Raw genomic sequence first — 13,514 nt, forward strand, 5'->3', positions numbered from 1 at the left:
GAACCCGGGAGGCGGAGCTTGCAGTGAGCCGAGATTGCGCCACTGAGACTAAGCGAGACTCCCTGCCCAAAAAAAAAAAAAAAAAAAAGACCTAATAATGGGCTGCGTGCAGTGGCTCACCCCTTTAATCCCAGCATTTTGGGAGGCTGAGGAGGGCGGGGTCACAAGGTCAGGAGTTTGAGACCAGCCTAACCAACATGGTGAAACCCCATCTCTACTAAAAATACAAAAATCAACTGGGCATGGTGGCACCCAGCTACTCAGGAGGCTGAGGCAGGAGAATCGCTTGAACCTGGGAGGCAGAGGTTGCAGTGAGCCAAGATCACACCACTGCACTCCAGCCTGGGTGACAGAGCAAGACTCCATCTAAAAAAAAAAAAAAAAAAAAAAAGGAAGATGCATTTGCCTTGACAGAAGTCTGCTAGCTCTGGAAGTATGATTATCCTTACTTTGCCCATGGCCTTTCTAGCCAAGCCACACCCACCCAATCCCAGGAAGCTTCTGGAAAGAGTCTCCTGGGGGTTCCCCAGCCCCTGGGAAGGGAGGGAAAGTGGGTGTGACTTGGCTCACAGCCCTTCCCTAGGCAGCTGGCCAGTGAGGTCACTGAACCAGCCTCTGCCCTGGCTCTGAGACTCCTGCTCTGTTCAATGGGTTTCTGAGACCCCTGCCTACTTAAAGGGACCCCGCCACGGACCAGGAAAATCTCGCCTGACCAGAATACCTAACCCCACTCAGGCCCTACCCCTGAGGATATGTTTCTCATCTCCATGCAGATCATGTGCCTTGAAAGGCCTGGTAAGCAAAGCCCTTCTGGAGACAGCACCCAGGTGTATATTCTTTCATCCTTCCCCCAATCATTCAGCAAGTTGTGTATCAAGCACCCACCGTGTGGCTGACACTGTATTGAGCACCCACTGTGTGGCTGACACTGTTCAGACACTGGTGATAGAGTCTGAACAAGACAGACAAGGTCTCTGGTAGACCTGTGTGCACACTTGCACACAAACTTTCCCAGGTCACACATGCACTTGGTCTAGTACTGTGCCATGCACATGCAAAGGGACATCTAACTCATGCCCGTAGAGATCGCGTCAAGATCAAATGCATGCGGACAGGCTTACATGAACCTATGCTGCAAACCCACAAGCACATGCACATGCAAAGGTCAACTCCAGCTCCCACCCTCATGTCCCCAATCAGTGCACACACACCTGCTGACTCCGGCTGGGTTTGTACATGCATGTAAACACACACCAACGACAGCAGATACAGGCACAGGAATCTCAGGCCCACACACCCTTACTCAAATCACATTCTGTTCATACAACATACACAGACAGATGTGTACACACCTCACATACACGCATGGAGCATCCAGCTAACTACTGGGAAGAAATAAAGGTAGGAGACAGAATGGCTCTTTGGGGGTCAGAGAAGGGTGCAACTGCTGCATCTCCAAGGATTATAGAGTGGAGGCCAAGACTCCTCTCATGTATTACAGGCTGGTGTCTAGCCAGCCAGCCCTCCTCTCCTACCTCCACTGCTAAGGGGGTGGCCCTCCCAGCCCATTTTCAGGGGCAGTTGGACAAAGCTGGGAGACTGCTTGAGGCCCAGAGCTGCCCTCAGGAAGCTGGGCTGGCAGAGCCCTGACGTGGGGACACCTGCCTGTGGCCGCAGCTCTGCTGGCAACCCATCGTTTCTCATCACAAGTGCCTTCCCACTTCTGGCCTTTGCTGGTTCATCTATAATGTGGGGAGAGGGTTTCCCAACAGTTCCTTATGATGCCACCCTCCCAGGAGGCCAACCAGTCTGGGACTCTGAGAACCCCTCTCCACCCCAACAAGTCCCTCACTGAGGCAGTGGCTCTCAACAAGGGTGGCTCTGCCCCTTAGAGGGCACCAGGGTGGTTTCAGTCCTCAGAAATGATGGAGTCGCCACTGTCATTCAGTGGGTGGGGGACAGGAAAGCTACGCTGGCCAGAGTTCCACTTCAGATTTGTTGTTCATCAGCTATTTTCCTAGATATTCAGGTGGGTAGAAAGCCCGGGTAACCCATCCTAGAACCTAATTCTGGTTTACAAATGAGTATTTTTTGGTGTGGCTTTAATCCATAAAACATTTTTCAAAGGTGCAACTACTGAAGTCATTCTGAACTAGAGGTCAGGTACAGCAACATGACTTTCTACTCTTAAATCTAAGGGTAGGCCAGGCTCAGTGGCTCACATCTGTAATCCCAGCACTTTGGGAGGCTGAGGCGGATGGATCACCTGAGGCCAGGAGTTTGAGACCAGCCTGACCAATATGGTGAAACCCTGTCTCTACTAAAAATACAAAAATTAGCCAGGCGTGGTGGCATGCGCATGTAGTCCCAGCTGCTCAGGAGGCTGAGATAGAATTGCGTGAACCCGGGGGGCGGAGACTGCAGTGAGCTGAGATCACACCGCTACACTCCAGCCTGGGCAACAGAGTGAGACTCTGTATCAAAAAAAAAAAAAAAAAAAAATCGAAGGGTAGGCTGGGCGAGGTGGCTCACACCTGTAATCCTAGCACCTTGGGAGGCTGAGGTGAGAGTACTGCTTGAGCCCAGGAGTTCGAGACCAGCCTGGGTAACAAAGCAAGACTCCATCTCTATTAAAATAATTTTATTTTTTTTAAAATCTAAGGGTGTATTTTTAATAAATAGGTGCCCAAGGCTGGTTACTTCATTAGCTCTTGTGGTGTGGTCATGCCACAGCATTCACGTAGGGAGGTGGAGGGCCTTTTTCATCTCTTATGCCAGTATATAGTTGGTTTTTGAAGTCAGGTGTCTACGCAGGCTTATTACCTAGGAATGTCATGACAGGAAAATGAAGAAGGCCTTTTTTTTTTTTTTTTTTTTTTTTTTTTTGAAGGGGTTTTCTCTTTTTTGCCCCGGTTGGGGTGCAATGGCGCGATCTCGGCTCACCGGAACCTTCGCCTCCTGGGTTCAAGCGATTCTCCTGCCTCAGTCTCCCGAGTAGCTGGGATTACAGGCATGCACCATCAGGCCCAGCTAAATTTTTGTATTTTCAGTAGAGTTGGCGTTTCTCCATGTTGGTCAGGCTGGTCTCGAATTCCCGACCTCAGGTGATGCGCCCGCCTCTGCTTCCCAAAGTGTTGGGATTACAGGCGTGAGCCACCTCCCCCGGCCGAAAAGCGCTTTTTAAAACGTGTTCTCTAATGGGTCTGGGAGTCCGCCGCGGTCTCGGGCGCCACCAACTGGCCTTCACGAGAACTGCAGGCGAGGGCCGGCCGGGCTCCAGGACCAGGGACAGCGCCCCGGGTGACTTTCCGAGAAGGGTGGGGACCCGGAGCCGCCCGGACAGCGCCCAGAGTCGCCGACCGCGCGCTCGCCGCCCCCGACACTCCCTCACCCCTCCCTTACACGGAGGCGGCTCCAGCGCCCGTCCTCGCCCTCTCCCGGCGCCAGGCGCCGCACGTCTCCCAGCTCACAAGGGCGCACCTGCACCCGCCCACCGCCCCCTCCCGCGGGACCTGTTCTCTCGGTGCGCAGATCACGGGGGCCGCACCTACGCGTTCTGGGATCTCTGTGATCCTGACAACAGCCCCGTGAGGCCGATCATGCAAGAGTTACACGTCTACCATGGCTAACGGGGGAAATTGAGGTGTGCAAACAGAGCAGATCCAGCTCTTCCGAGCTCCTCGGGACCTCAGTCTCTATCACCCGTGCACTGCGGCTCAATGGCACAGCCCCTTTTAGTTCCCGAGGCCCTGTGCCAAGCGCTTTCATCCAGTCCTTAAATCCACCCTGTAAATTAGGTACAATCATCTTCCCCATTTCACAGATCAGAAAGCCAGGGTCCCAGAGACCTAATGACTTGCCTAAGGATCAGTGGATGCAGATACGGCTACAAAACCTCTCTGAGGTCTTCACACTGCTCTGAGTCACTGTGAGGGACGCTCCTGCCAGGAAGAAAGTCCTTCCCACAGTACTCGCTGCCCTGCCCTGGCTGCTCTGTCCTGGCATCCTCAGGGGCTTGAATGCCTTCTGGGGTAGGATGGGGGGCATGCAGCCTCGAGATCTCTCACAGAGGAACCCAATCTCCCCATCCTCACAAGCTTTAGCCTCACAAAGCACTTCCCCAAGACACACAGTAGGTGCTTAATAAACCTGTTGCTTGGCTGAAGCCCTTCTTTCCAGGAACCAGGGCTCTAAATGCATCACTACACAGCCCGGATACCGAGCAGGGCAGAGTGAGCCAGTGAGGAAGGGCATAGGCTCGAGAGCTGGACAAAGTGGGTTCCAACTCAGCCTTTTTTTTTTTTTTTTTTTTTTTTGTGAGACAGAGTCTCGCTCTGTCGCCCAGGCTGGAGTGCAATGTTACAATCTTGGCTCACTGCAAGCCTCCAGGGTTCAAGCGATTCTCTTGCCTCAGCCTCCTGTGTAGCCTGGGCTGCAGGCGCCCACCACCATGCCTGGTTGATTTTTGTATTTTTAGTAGAGATGGCTGGCCAGGCTGGTCTCGAGCTCCCAACCTCAAGTGATCCTCCTGCCTCAGCCTCCCAAAGTGCCGGGATTACAGGCAAGAACCACTGCACCCAGCCCCAACTCAGTCTTGAGCTGTGACTGTCAGCCTTAGTTTCCAATCTGGAGAATGGGGATGATACTAGCTCTTAGCTCACAGGGTGATGGTGTGTTAAACAAGGTGATGTACACAGACACCTTCGCATAGTGCCTTGTGCTCACAAGCGGCTTGCACGGTGGTGGCTGTTAACACCGTTGCCAGTAGGGTCTTCTTTGGGATATACAAAGCCCAGGAGCCCTAGCTGAGTCATGCCCTCATTTACCTCAAGGGTAAAACAGGTGGGCAGGAGGATCAGAGGAAGATGCTGCAAATGTAGTCAGGCTGGGGTGGGGACAGAAGGAGGAGGGAGATGGCTGGGGCACCGTGCCTCATGTTTGTAATAATCCCAGCATTTTGAGAGACCGAGGCAGGTGGATCGCCTGAGGTCAGGAGTTCGAGAACAGCCTGGCCAATATGGCGAAACCCCATCTCTACTAAAAATACAAAAATTACCTGGGCATGGTGGTGCATGCCTGTAGTCCTGGCTACTCAGGAGGCTGAGGCATGAGAATCACTTGAACCCAAGAGGCCGAGGTTGCAGTGAGCTGAGATTGCACCACTGTGCTCCGGTCTGGGCAACAAAGCAAGACTCTCCAAAAAAAAGGAGGAAGAGGCAGCCATCCTTGGTGGAGGCAGAGAGCCTAGCAGTGTCTGAGACCTCCTGCCTCATGATGTAATCTCTGAGCCTCAACCCTGATCAGCCCTATAGTCTTCTTGTTTTAGTGAGGACTCCATAAATGTTCAATGAATGAATGATGTCCTACGTTAACTATGAACAAAAAGAAACAGAAAGTCAACTTTAGTCCTATCATAATATATACAAGACCTGGCATCAGTATGGGTTTGGAATCACATGGACCCGTGCTTAAATTCCTGCTCTGCCACTTCCTGGCTTGTGACTTTGGGCCATTTTCATAACCTCTCAAAGCCTCAGTTTCTTCATCTGTAAAAGGGGATGGTAATGATAATAAAAGTACTTACCACATAGGATTGTTCTTAGAATTCGGTGTAAAGAGCTCACCCCTGGCACATAGTAGGCACACAATAAATGGGGACTGTCTTTAGTACTGCTACTGGACACATGCAAGGACAGTTATGAGCTGAGCCAGGAAAGCTGAGTTCTAAGCCCAGTGCCACCACTGGCTCACAGTGTGACTGTGGGCAGCTCCCCAGTTTCCTTCTCTAAATAATGAGGCCCCTCCAAGGGCCCTTCTCAATCTGATTTTCTGGGGCAGCATAGCCCCCATTTGCATGGTGAGCAGAGAAGTCTCTTGGAAACAGCTCTGTCCACCAGTCTGTCTCTTCAGACCACGCCACTGAAGGGGGTGGTGTTCCCATGACAGGGAGGTAGGCAGGCATCACTGGGAGTCTCAGAGCCTCATCTGATAACTGCCGTGGCCCCATACAGACCTCTTAGGACCAGCCCCACTCCAATGCAGGGTGCAGCCCCAGAGCCCCATCACATAGGCACTGGGTTTCAGAAGGGAGAGACCTGTACCAAGGTCAACTGTGTGCCCCTAGGTCCATCTCCTTGCCTCTGTGAACCTCAGTTTCCTCACCCACAAAATGTGGATGAGTCTTGCTGGCCCCAAGGACTCCGGCACACCCAGCAGCAACCCCGATGTGAAAGTCCTTTGTGAATTGCTGCCATCAGGCATAATCATGATAATTACCGTCTGTCAAACGAGGGGGTTGGACCAGCTGATCTCTGTGGGCTTCTTCCCAGCTCTGAAGCTGGGGATTTCTTGGGGTTCTGAGCTGGGAATTCACACAGACATAGGGGGCCAGGAGAAGTCAGGGTCTGCAGGATTGTGTGTCCAAGGGAACCCCTGAAAAGTCATCCCCATTCATCCTTTTCCCCAAGCCAGCCTGGGGCACTGGGCCCCAGGGATAGGCCATGGGGAGGGGGAGCTGGAAGCTCCAGGGCCAAGTCCTGCAGGTGTGAGCCTCCGAGTCTGAGCCTCACCCCTGCCCCTGCCCAGAACTGCTCCCATTACCCAGAGCACAGACTCTGTGTGGTGCCCTCCCCAACCCCTTCTCATTCTGCATGCAATACACAGAAATGGCTAAAAGTAGAGTCATACAACCCTCAATTCAAATCTCAGGCCCAGCCACTCACCAGCTGGGTGACCTGGGGCAGGCTATTTAACCTCTCTGAGCCTTTGAGGGTTGCTCTGAGGATTAAATGAAATAGATTCATGAAAAGTGCTTACACAGGGCCCAGCAAGTGCTCAATGAATGCCCTCACCTGCATCCAATTGCTTAGGCCCCATCCTGCCTCCCCGCAACCAGCATCTTCCTAGAATTCCTGAGCTACCTGCCCAGTTCCCACCCTGACTGCCATGGGTGGGCCCAGTGTTGTAGAGTTTGGGCAGGTCCCAGGCTTCTCTGCCCATCGGAGGACTACAGAGCCCACACCTCTCCAGCCAGGGAGGGCTGTGGGCTTTGGGGACTGGGACAAGTGAGGTCTTTGTCCCAGCGGCTCTGCCCAGTCCTGTTTCTAGAGGCCGGGAGCCCTGGGAGAGGGGCTATAAGGGCAACCGTCTATCCCTGGCAGAGCTCCCACACCTCAAGTGAAAGGCAAGTGGTGAATGAGGCAAGGCTAGAGCCTTCAGCCCCATGGTGTCCTGAGCCTGCTGCCTGGGTGGGCACAGTGCCTACAGCAGTCTGCCAGGGGGTAGATGACCTCTCTCTGGACCTCCAAGATAGGGTAAGACGCAAGAGGCTGGTGATGGTGACATCAGCTCAGGCCTTGTCCTGGCAGCCTCTCGAGGGTCCCTGACACTGCCAACTTTTGAGCGAGAAGAATCAGGGCTGCCCTGGAAATTCTGGCACCGAGCCTGCAGGCAGGAACAAGTTCCCAAGGTCACCCTCCATCAGCCACCTCCACCCTACCCCTCGAGCCCTAAATCAAGGAGTGGGGCCTTGGAGAGGGCTGTCCTCTGAGCGGGGTACTGAGATGGCTTTCCCTCGCAGAACTGGGGCCCGGAGTTCAGGAGCCAAGCAGAGGGTTGGACCCATCTGCCCCACCTCCACCTTCCCTCTGCTGCCCCCACAGCCTGGCTGCGGCAGACACATGGCTCCTGTGGCCTTGAAAAGGTCACAGCCTCTGAGGTGCTCAGGCGTCTGATCCTCACCCACTGCCGCCCAACCCCAGCCTTGCCAGCAGATCCACATTCTCAGGGGAGCCTGAGGAACAGGTACTGTAGTTTCAAGAAATATTGCAAGTCCCCCAGAGACACACACTTGAGGCTCACACAACACAGTCAACCAGCTTCAACTCATGGGAGCTGTATTGCAAAGAGAGAAACCACATCCTCCCATTCCACAGATGGAAAGGAGGCTCAAAGAGGCTCGGCGGCTTGCCTGAGCTCACCCAGCTAGTGGGGTGGGGCCAGCAGGGGAACACAAGGTTCCTGACTTCCTGAACCAATGACAGCTCCTGGCTCCCTGGCTCTCATAGCAACCTAGTTCTTGGGTGGCTTGGTGCCTTGATCCTCTTGCCTGCCCCTGGGATGGAAGAGGCTGGAATCCTCTCCTTTGCACACTGGGAGAAAAGGAGGTCCAGGGAAACAGGCGAGGGGGAAATCCTTACACAGCAGTGGCAGGGCAGAGAACTGTGCCAGGTGGTTCTCATTCCAGGCTAGTGGGCTCAGCCCGCCCCTCCCGTGTATCCCGCATTGATTTTGGGGAAATGCAAACTCCTCAGCCTGCCATTCGAGGCCCTTAATAGACTGACCCTGATTTGTCCCTACATATGCCTTCCATGAATCCAACCCAGTGTCCACATTGCCACCTCCCCGCCCTTGCCCACGCTGTAGCTGGTCTCGCCTCCAGGAGCGCCTCCACTCCTGCTCTTGCTGTGCAACTCGTAATTCTACCACTAACATTATCATTTACTGAACAGCTAATATGTGCCAGGCAAGGACTCCTCAAGGAGGAAACTTACCCAGTTCACTTGGTGATAGCCATACCAACTACCTTGGAAATGTGAAGTTTCCAAGGTAGTTTTCCAAGGGAATAAGAAAAAATTCTTACTACCCTCAAAACACTGAAAAAAAGGCTTATTTTTTTCTGGCTGTGGAGAAATATTTGATGTTTTTAGAAAAGATTTTTCTCCAGATTTTTCTGGTGTTTGCCTTTCCTTCAGTGTGTCTCTGTGTGTTTTTCTGAGTGCAGCTTTATATTTTTCAAAGCAGCTCCCAGCCCGTATGTCTGGCCCCACAAACAACATCCCCAGGGAGGCAGGCAAATAAAAGCTCGTCATCCCTGTTCTAGGGAGAAAGAAATGAGGCACAGAGAAGGCAGGTGACTTGTCCAAAGTCACACAGCAGAGACTGGACTTGGCATCCTGAGGACTCCCAATCTATGCCCTTTTTAGACCCAGCAGAATGCCTAGGATAAGCTTGGCACTGCCCTCAGTGTTTGCTCGCATTCGCCTTCTTATCCCTTGAAACATACCCATCAGGCAGGCACTATGATCCCCACTTCCTAGATCAAGAAACAGACTCAGAGGGAGAGAGGAACTCACCAAAAGCTGTATGGCTGCTCAGTGGCAATGCCAGAATTCGAACTTGGGTCTGCTTCCTCCAAATGGGGGCCTGAGGGAGGGTGGCCTCAGTTGGCAGAGGTATTAACCAGTAGAGTGGGCAAGTCACTTTCTGTCTTTGAGCCTAACCTCCTCATCTGAGACAAGGCACCTGGCTGTGGCAGGGACCGCAGGACCCAGCTCATCTCTGTGTCCCAGTGCCTGTCACAGTTCCCGAAATCTGCTACATGCTCATTAAATGCTTAGTGGGTAGGCACACGAGGCAGCTCTCATTGTGCTGTTGCAATGCAGGAGTGTCACGTTCCTTTCTTCCAGTAGGAAAGGCTGGAATCCCAGTGGGACCTTTCTGTTTTGGGGTGCCTCCCCACCAGCACCCCTCTGCCTCTTTTTCGTTCTTCCTCTCTGAGTCACCACCTGCCTGCCAGTGCCAGTCTTTAGCCCTAAATACAGAGCACATTTTGAGGCATAAAATGTCCACAAAGGTGAGCGACAGCTGCAGCCCCCTACCCCTGTGTCCCCTCCTCCTAGGCTGACCCCAGGTGGCCGCCCCAGGAAGCCCCGAGACTGGCGACCCCTGCTTGGCCCTAGTGTGGATCCAGAGGCTGCACTCTGCAGACAGTCCTCAGCCTGGGGCCCCATGTGCCCACACTGCCACCAGAGCTAAACTTCCTTTCCTCATTGGCACAGGGCTGCCACCTCACACCTCTGACTTTCCTCATCCCCCAGCCAGGCTGAGTTGCCTCCCAGAGCTGGAGCTGGGCCCAGAGAGCGAAAATGACTCGTCCGGGCCACACAGCCAGCAAGAGGCAGGGCCAGGATTGGACAGGGAATCAGCACTCTGGCAGGCTTGGCGTGAGTGCTGAGGGAGCGTGCTGGAGCTGGGAGCCACTCACTGCTCCCCATCTAGCATGCCTGCCCTGGAGGCCTCACCTAAGCCCACAGAAGCACCTCTCCACAGCGCCAGTCTCTCAGAGGCACAGGGTGCCAGGGCCAGCCTGGCAGAGGTCCTGCCATGCAAGGAGGTGAGCAGAGAGTGCTGAGGACTCCCTTCCCTTCGCACCAGCTGGCCCCTAGCCTTGCTGGGAGGACAAAGCAGAAACTGGGGCCTGGTAATGCCTCTAGCAAAAGTGGAAAGGAAAGGGAACCCCAGAGCCACTTGGAGCCTGCGCTGGGGCCTGTCCTGTCTTGGGAAGGACCTGCAGAACAACACCTTCAGGGGCAGCAAAGGAGCAGCCTGGGGAGAGGCTCCCCTGGCAACCCGGTGGGTGTGTGCACAGAGGGGTGGCAGGAGAGGAGGTGCTTCCCACTGAGCGGGAAGCACCAGGCAGTTTCCCTGGATTCTTAGGGTCAGCCAAGATGGGTCCACATGAATCAGAAAAGAGGGAGGAAGGGGAGGCTTTGCTGGGGATGGTTGGGGGCCTCCACTCCCCTCCCCGGGTGATGAAGCGTTCACATCCCACACGCAGGAAGCTGATGTAATGCATGCGTGTGTGCACCCATGATGGCCTGGGTGTGGGTGGGTGCGTGTGCATGTCTGCCAGGTTCATTTTTAAGGGCGTAGGGCGTCCTCGTGTTCTTCCTGCGTGCGCGTGTACCATGTGTGCACCCTGGAGGAGATAATGGAGGCAGACAACAGCAGACGAGGGCTTCTGAAGAGGCTCTTCTCCTTGCTGACAACCTCCATCTCACTGTGTGTACACACATGCCAGCATCTGGATGGTGTGTCTCTCAGTGTTTGTGTGTCAGGCAGAGTTGGGGGCAGGGGTCTTGGCCTGGGTGTGCCCGTGTGTTCCTGTGTCTGGGTCTCAGGGTATCTGTCAGTCAAACTGTATTTGCGTTTGTGTCTGGCCGTGCTCAGGTCTGGGTTGTTTGCACAGCACGTGCGGCTGCTCAGCAGCCTCTGACAACCAGGACAAAGGCCTCTGCAGACAGACGGCAGCATGGAGGACAGATCTGCCCGAGGAGTCCTCAAAGGGCCTCTTGGCCCCAGAACTTGACAGCAGGGCAGGGGCAGGGCCAGGTGAGAGAGGCAGAGGCCCCGCTGTGGGAGCCTGTGGCCTGAGCAGCAGAGACCTCTCTCCCTGCTGCCCTCCAAGAGGCCAAAGGAAGAATCCTTTTGTCTCCTAAGGGTGGAGGGTAGTCAGAGCCAGGAGAGGGGTCTCCTGAGACCCCTGCCAGGCAGGCATCTTGGGAAGAAGAGGAGAGGGTTTTGCCCAAGGAAGCTGGGAAGGTGCCAGGGTGAAAGCACCATTATGGTGCTCCATGGGACAACCCTCCCACCATGGGAGGGGGTGGCAAGGTGAGCCTAGGACTCTGGACCCTCTCCTCAACCTGACCCAGCTTCTGGCCACAGGCACCTTCCCCTCCTGGCAGCAAAGGGGAACAGGTCCACATGGAGCACTCTACCACAGCGTTCCCCTTTCCCCCACCCCAATGCTGTGGAGATCTGCTCCCATCAAGAGTCAGAGAACCACAATTCTAGACCTTGCGGAAGGTGACTAGGTGACCTCAGGCAGTTCATTTAGCCTCTCTGAGCCTCAGTTTCCTCATCTGTGCAATGGAGGCTTCAGCCCCTGCCTTGAAATATTGCTGTGAAGGGGGAAATTGCTTGTGCCACCTGAGGATTAATCATTACCCTGGAATCCTTCCCAAGGCCATCCAGGAACACTCACCCCTTGCCAGACCCTCCAGCTGCTGGGGGCTCTCAGAGTGAGGCTGAGGTCCTGGAGGGGGCCCCCATGGCCAGCTGGACCTGACCACTGCCTCCTCACTCAGCCACAGCCCTCAGGGCCCTGTGCCAGTCCAGAAGCCCATTCAGGGACACCTTCGGCCAATGTTCTGTTTCATCTGCGAGGCAACCTTCCCCAGTGCCCCCACCATAGCGTTTTTCCCCAAACACCTTCAGGAAGGAGGCACCACTACCTGTGCAAAGGGGCCAGGAGCCTCCTGGGAGCCTCCTGTGGAGAGGAAGTGATACCATCTCACCCCCATTGCCTTTCTCTCCTTCTTCCACCTGGCCAGCTTCCCTCAGTGCCCCTTCCCTCAGTGCCCCTCCTGCCTCAGTGCCCCTTCCCTCAGTGTCCCTCCTGCTTGCCGCCCCAGGGGCCTGACCTCTGGCTTGGCAGGAAAGGGAATGGAGCCCAGGGACAGAGGCCAATGCGCCCTGTGAGCGGTGGATATTCTTCCCGACCCCACCACCAGGCCTGTGCTATGTCCCTAACAAGGACTCAGGGCAGGCACAGGCTGGGGTCTAACTGTCAGGGTAGGGAGGGGGCCGCTCACCTCCGGAGACTGTGTGCGCGCGGGTGTGTGTACACAGGGTTTCTTCCCCAAGCCCAGGCGCCCCGCAGCTGGCACCAAACCCTGCAGGGCACGGAAACCGCCCGTGAATTCCCACCGAGTCCTCAGATCCTGCCGAACCAGGGGAGGCGACGAGGGGGCGCCCAACTGCGTGACGCGTGTGCCCCGCTCTGCCGCGGGTCAGGGACAGGGGAATTCGCCCTGTCTCTGGGGATGCAAGGACATCACCGCCCTCCCCGCTCAGGGTCGTTGATCTGAGGCCCCCCGCTTCCCTTCTTTGAGAACAGGAGCGCCTCCTCTTGGGGGGCGCTAGGGCTTGGGCCCCTCCCCAGGGATGGAGGAAACGCGCCCACTTTCCACAGTCCCTCCTCTAAACCCCAGGCGCTCCCACCTCGGGGTGGGCGGAAAACCGGACTCCCCACCCACCCAGGGGGGTGGGACCAAAGCCCCCTGGCCGCGGCCTGGACCAAGTCCCGCAGGCTGGGGGTTCAGCCGGCTCAGCCCAGGCCTCCCCCGACTTCTCCAGCCGCCGTCAAGCCCGAGCTGCGCGACCCCAGCTGCGCCCACCCCTCGCCCCTTAAGACCCGGGTCCTCCGCGCGTTCGCCCCCACCCTCCCTCCCCGCCCGCCCGCCCGCCCGCCCGCGCGGGGTCTTGGCTGCGGGCCGACGGGAGCCCGGACACCTCCGTCCCCTTCCCCTTTCCAGGGCCGCAGCCCCGGCGGGGCGCACTCACCCGCGGGCCTGGGCCGGGGGCGTCCTGGGTTCGGCACTCCGGTGCCCGCGGCCGCCGCTGCAGCTCTGCTCAGACGCGGCCGGCGCTCGCCGCCGCCGCAGTTCGGGGAGGGGGACGTCACATGACCGCGGAGCGCTCCTTCCCCGGCGCCGCTCCCCGCTCACTGCGGAGCCCGAACCGCGGGCGCGGGAGCGGCGGGGAGGCCCCCGCCCTGCAGCCCCGCCCCGCCGCAGGTCCCGGAGGAGGGCTCTGGGTGCCCCCATTTTACAGGTGGGGAAACTGAGGACCAGAGAGGGGCAGGAACTGGCTTAGGGTTACACAGCTAGAGA

At 56.2% G+C, this 13,514-nt stretch overlaps 1 protein-coding gene across 1 annotated transcript in view; it reads right to left on the reverse strand.

Annotated features, from left to right (window-relative positions):
* RAP1GAP (RAP1 GTPase activating protein) overlaps nucleotides 1-13,306 on the reverse strand; it is a 74,473-nt gene extending 61,167 nt beyond the window's left edge. The window contains exon 1 of the mRNA XM_025388745.1: nucleotides 13,186-13,306. The gene's annotated coding sequence lies outside the window, so the exon portion shown is untranslated. The remainder of the gene's footprint in view (nucleotides 1-13,185) is intronic.
* Between the last annotated feature and the right edge of the window lie 208 nt (nucleotides 13,307-13,514).

This window comes from Theropithecus gelada, chromosome 1 (genome assembly GCF_003255815.1).
Source record: "Theropithecus gelada isolate Dixy chromosome 1, Tgel_1.0, whole genome shotgun sequence".
NCBI lineage: Eukaryota > Metazoa > Chordata > Mammalia > Primates > Cercopithecidae > Theropithecus > Theropithecus gelada.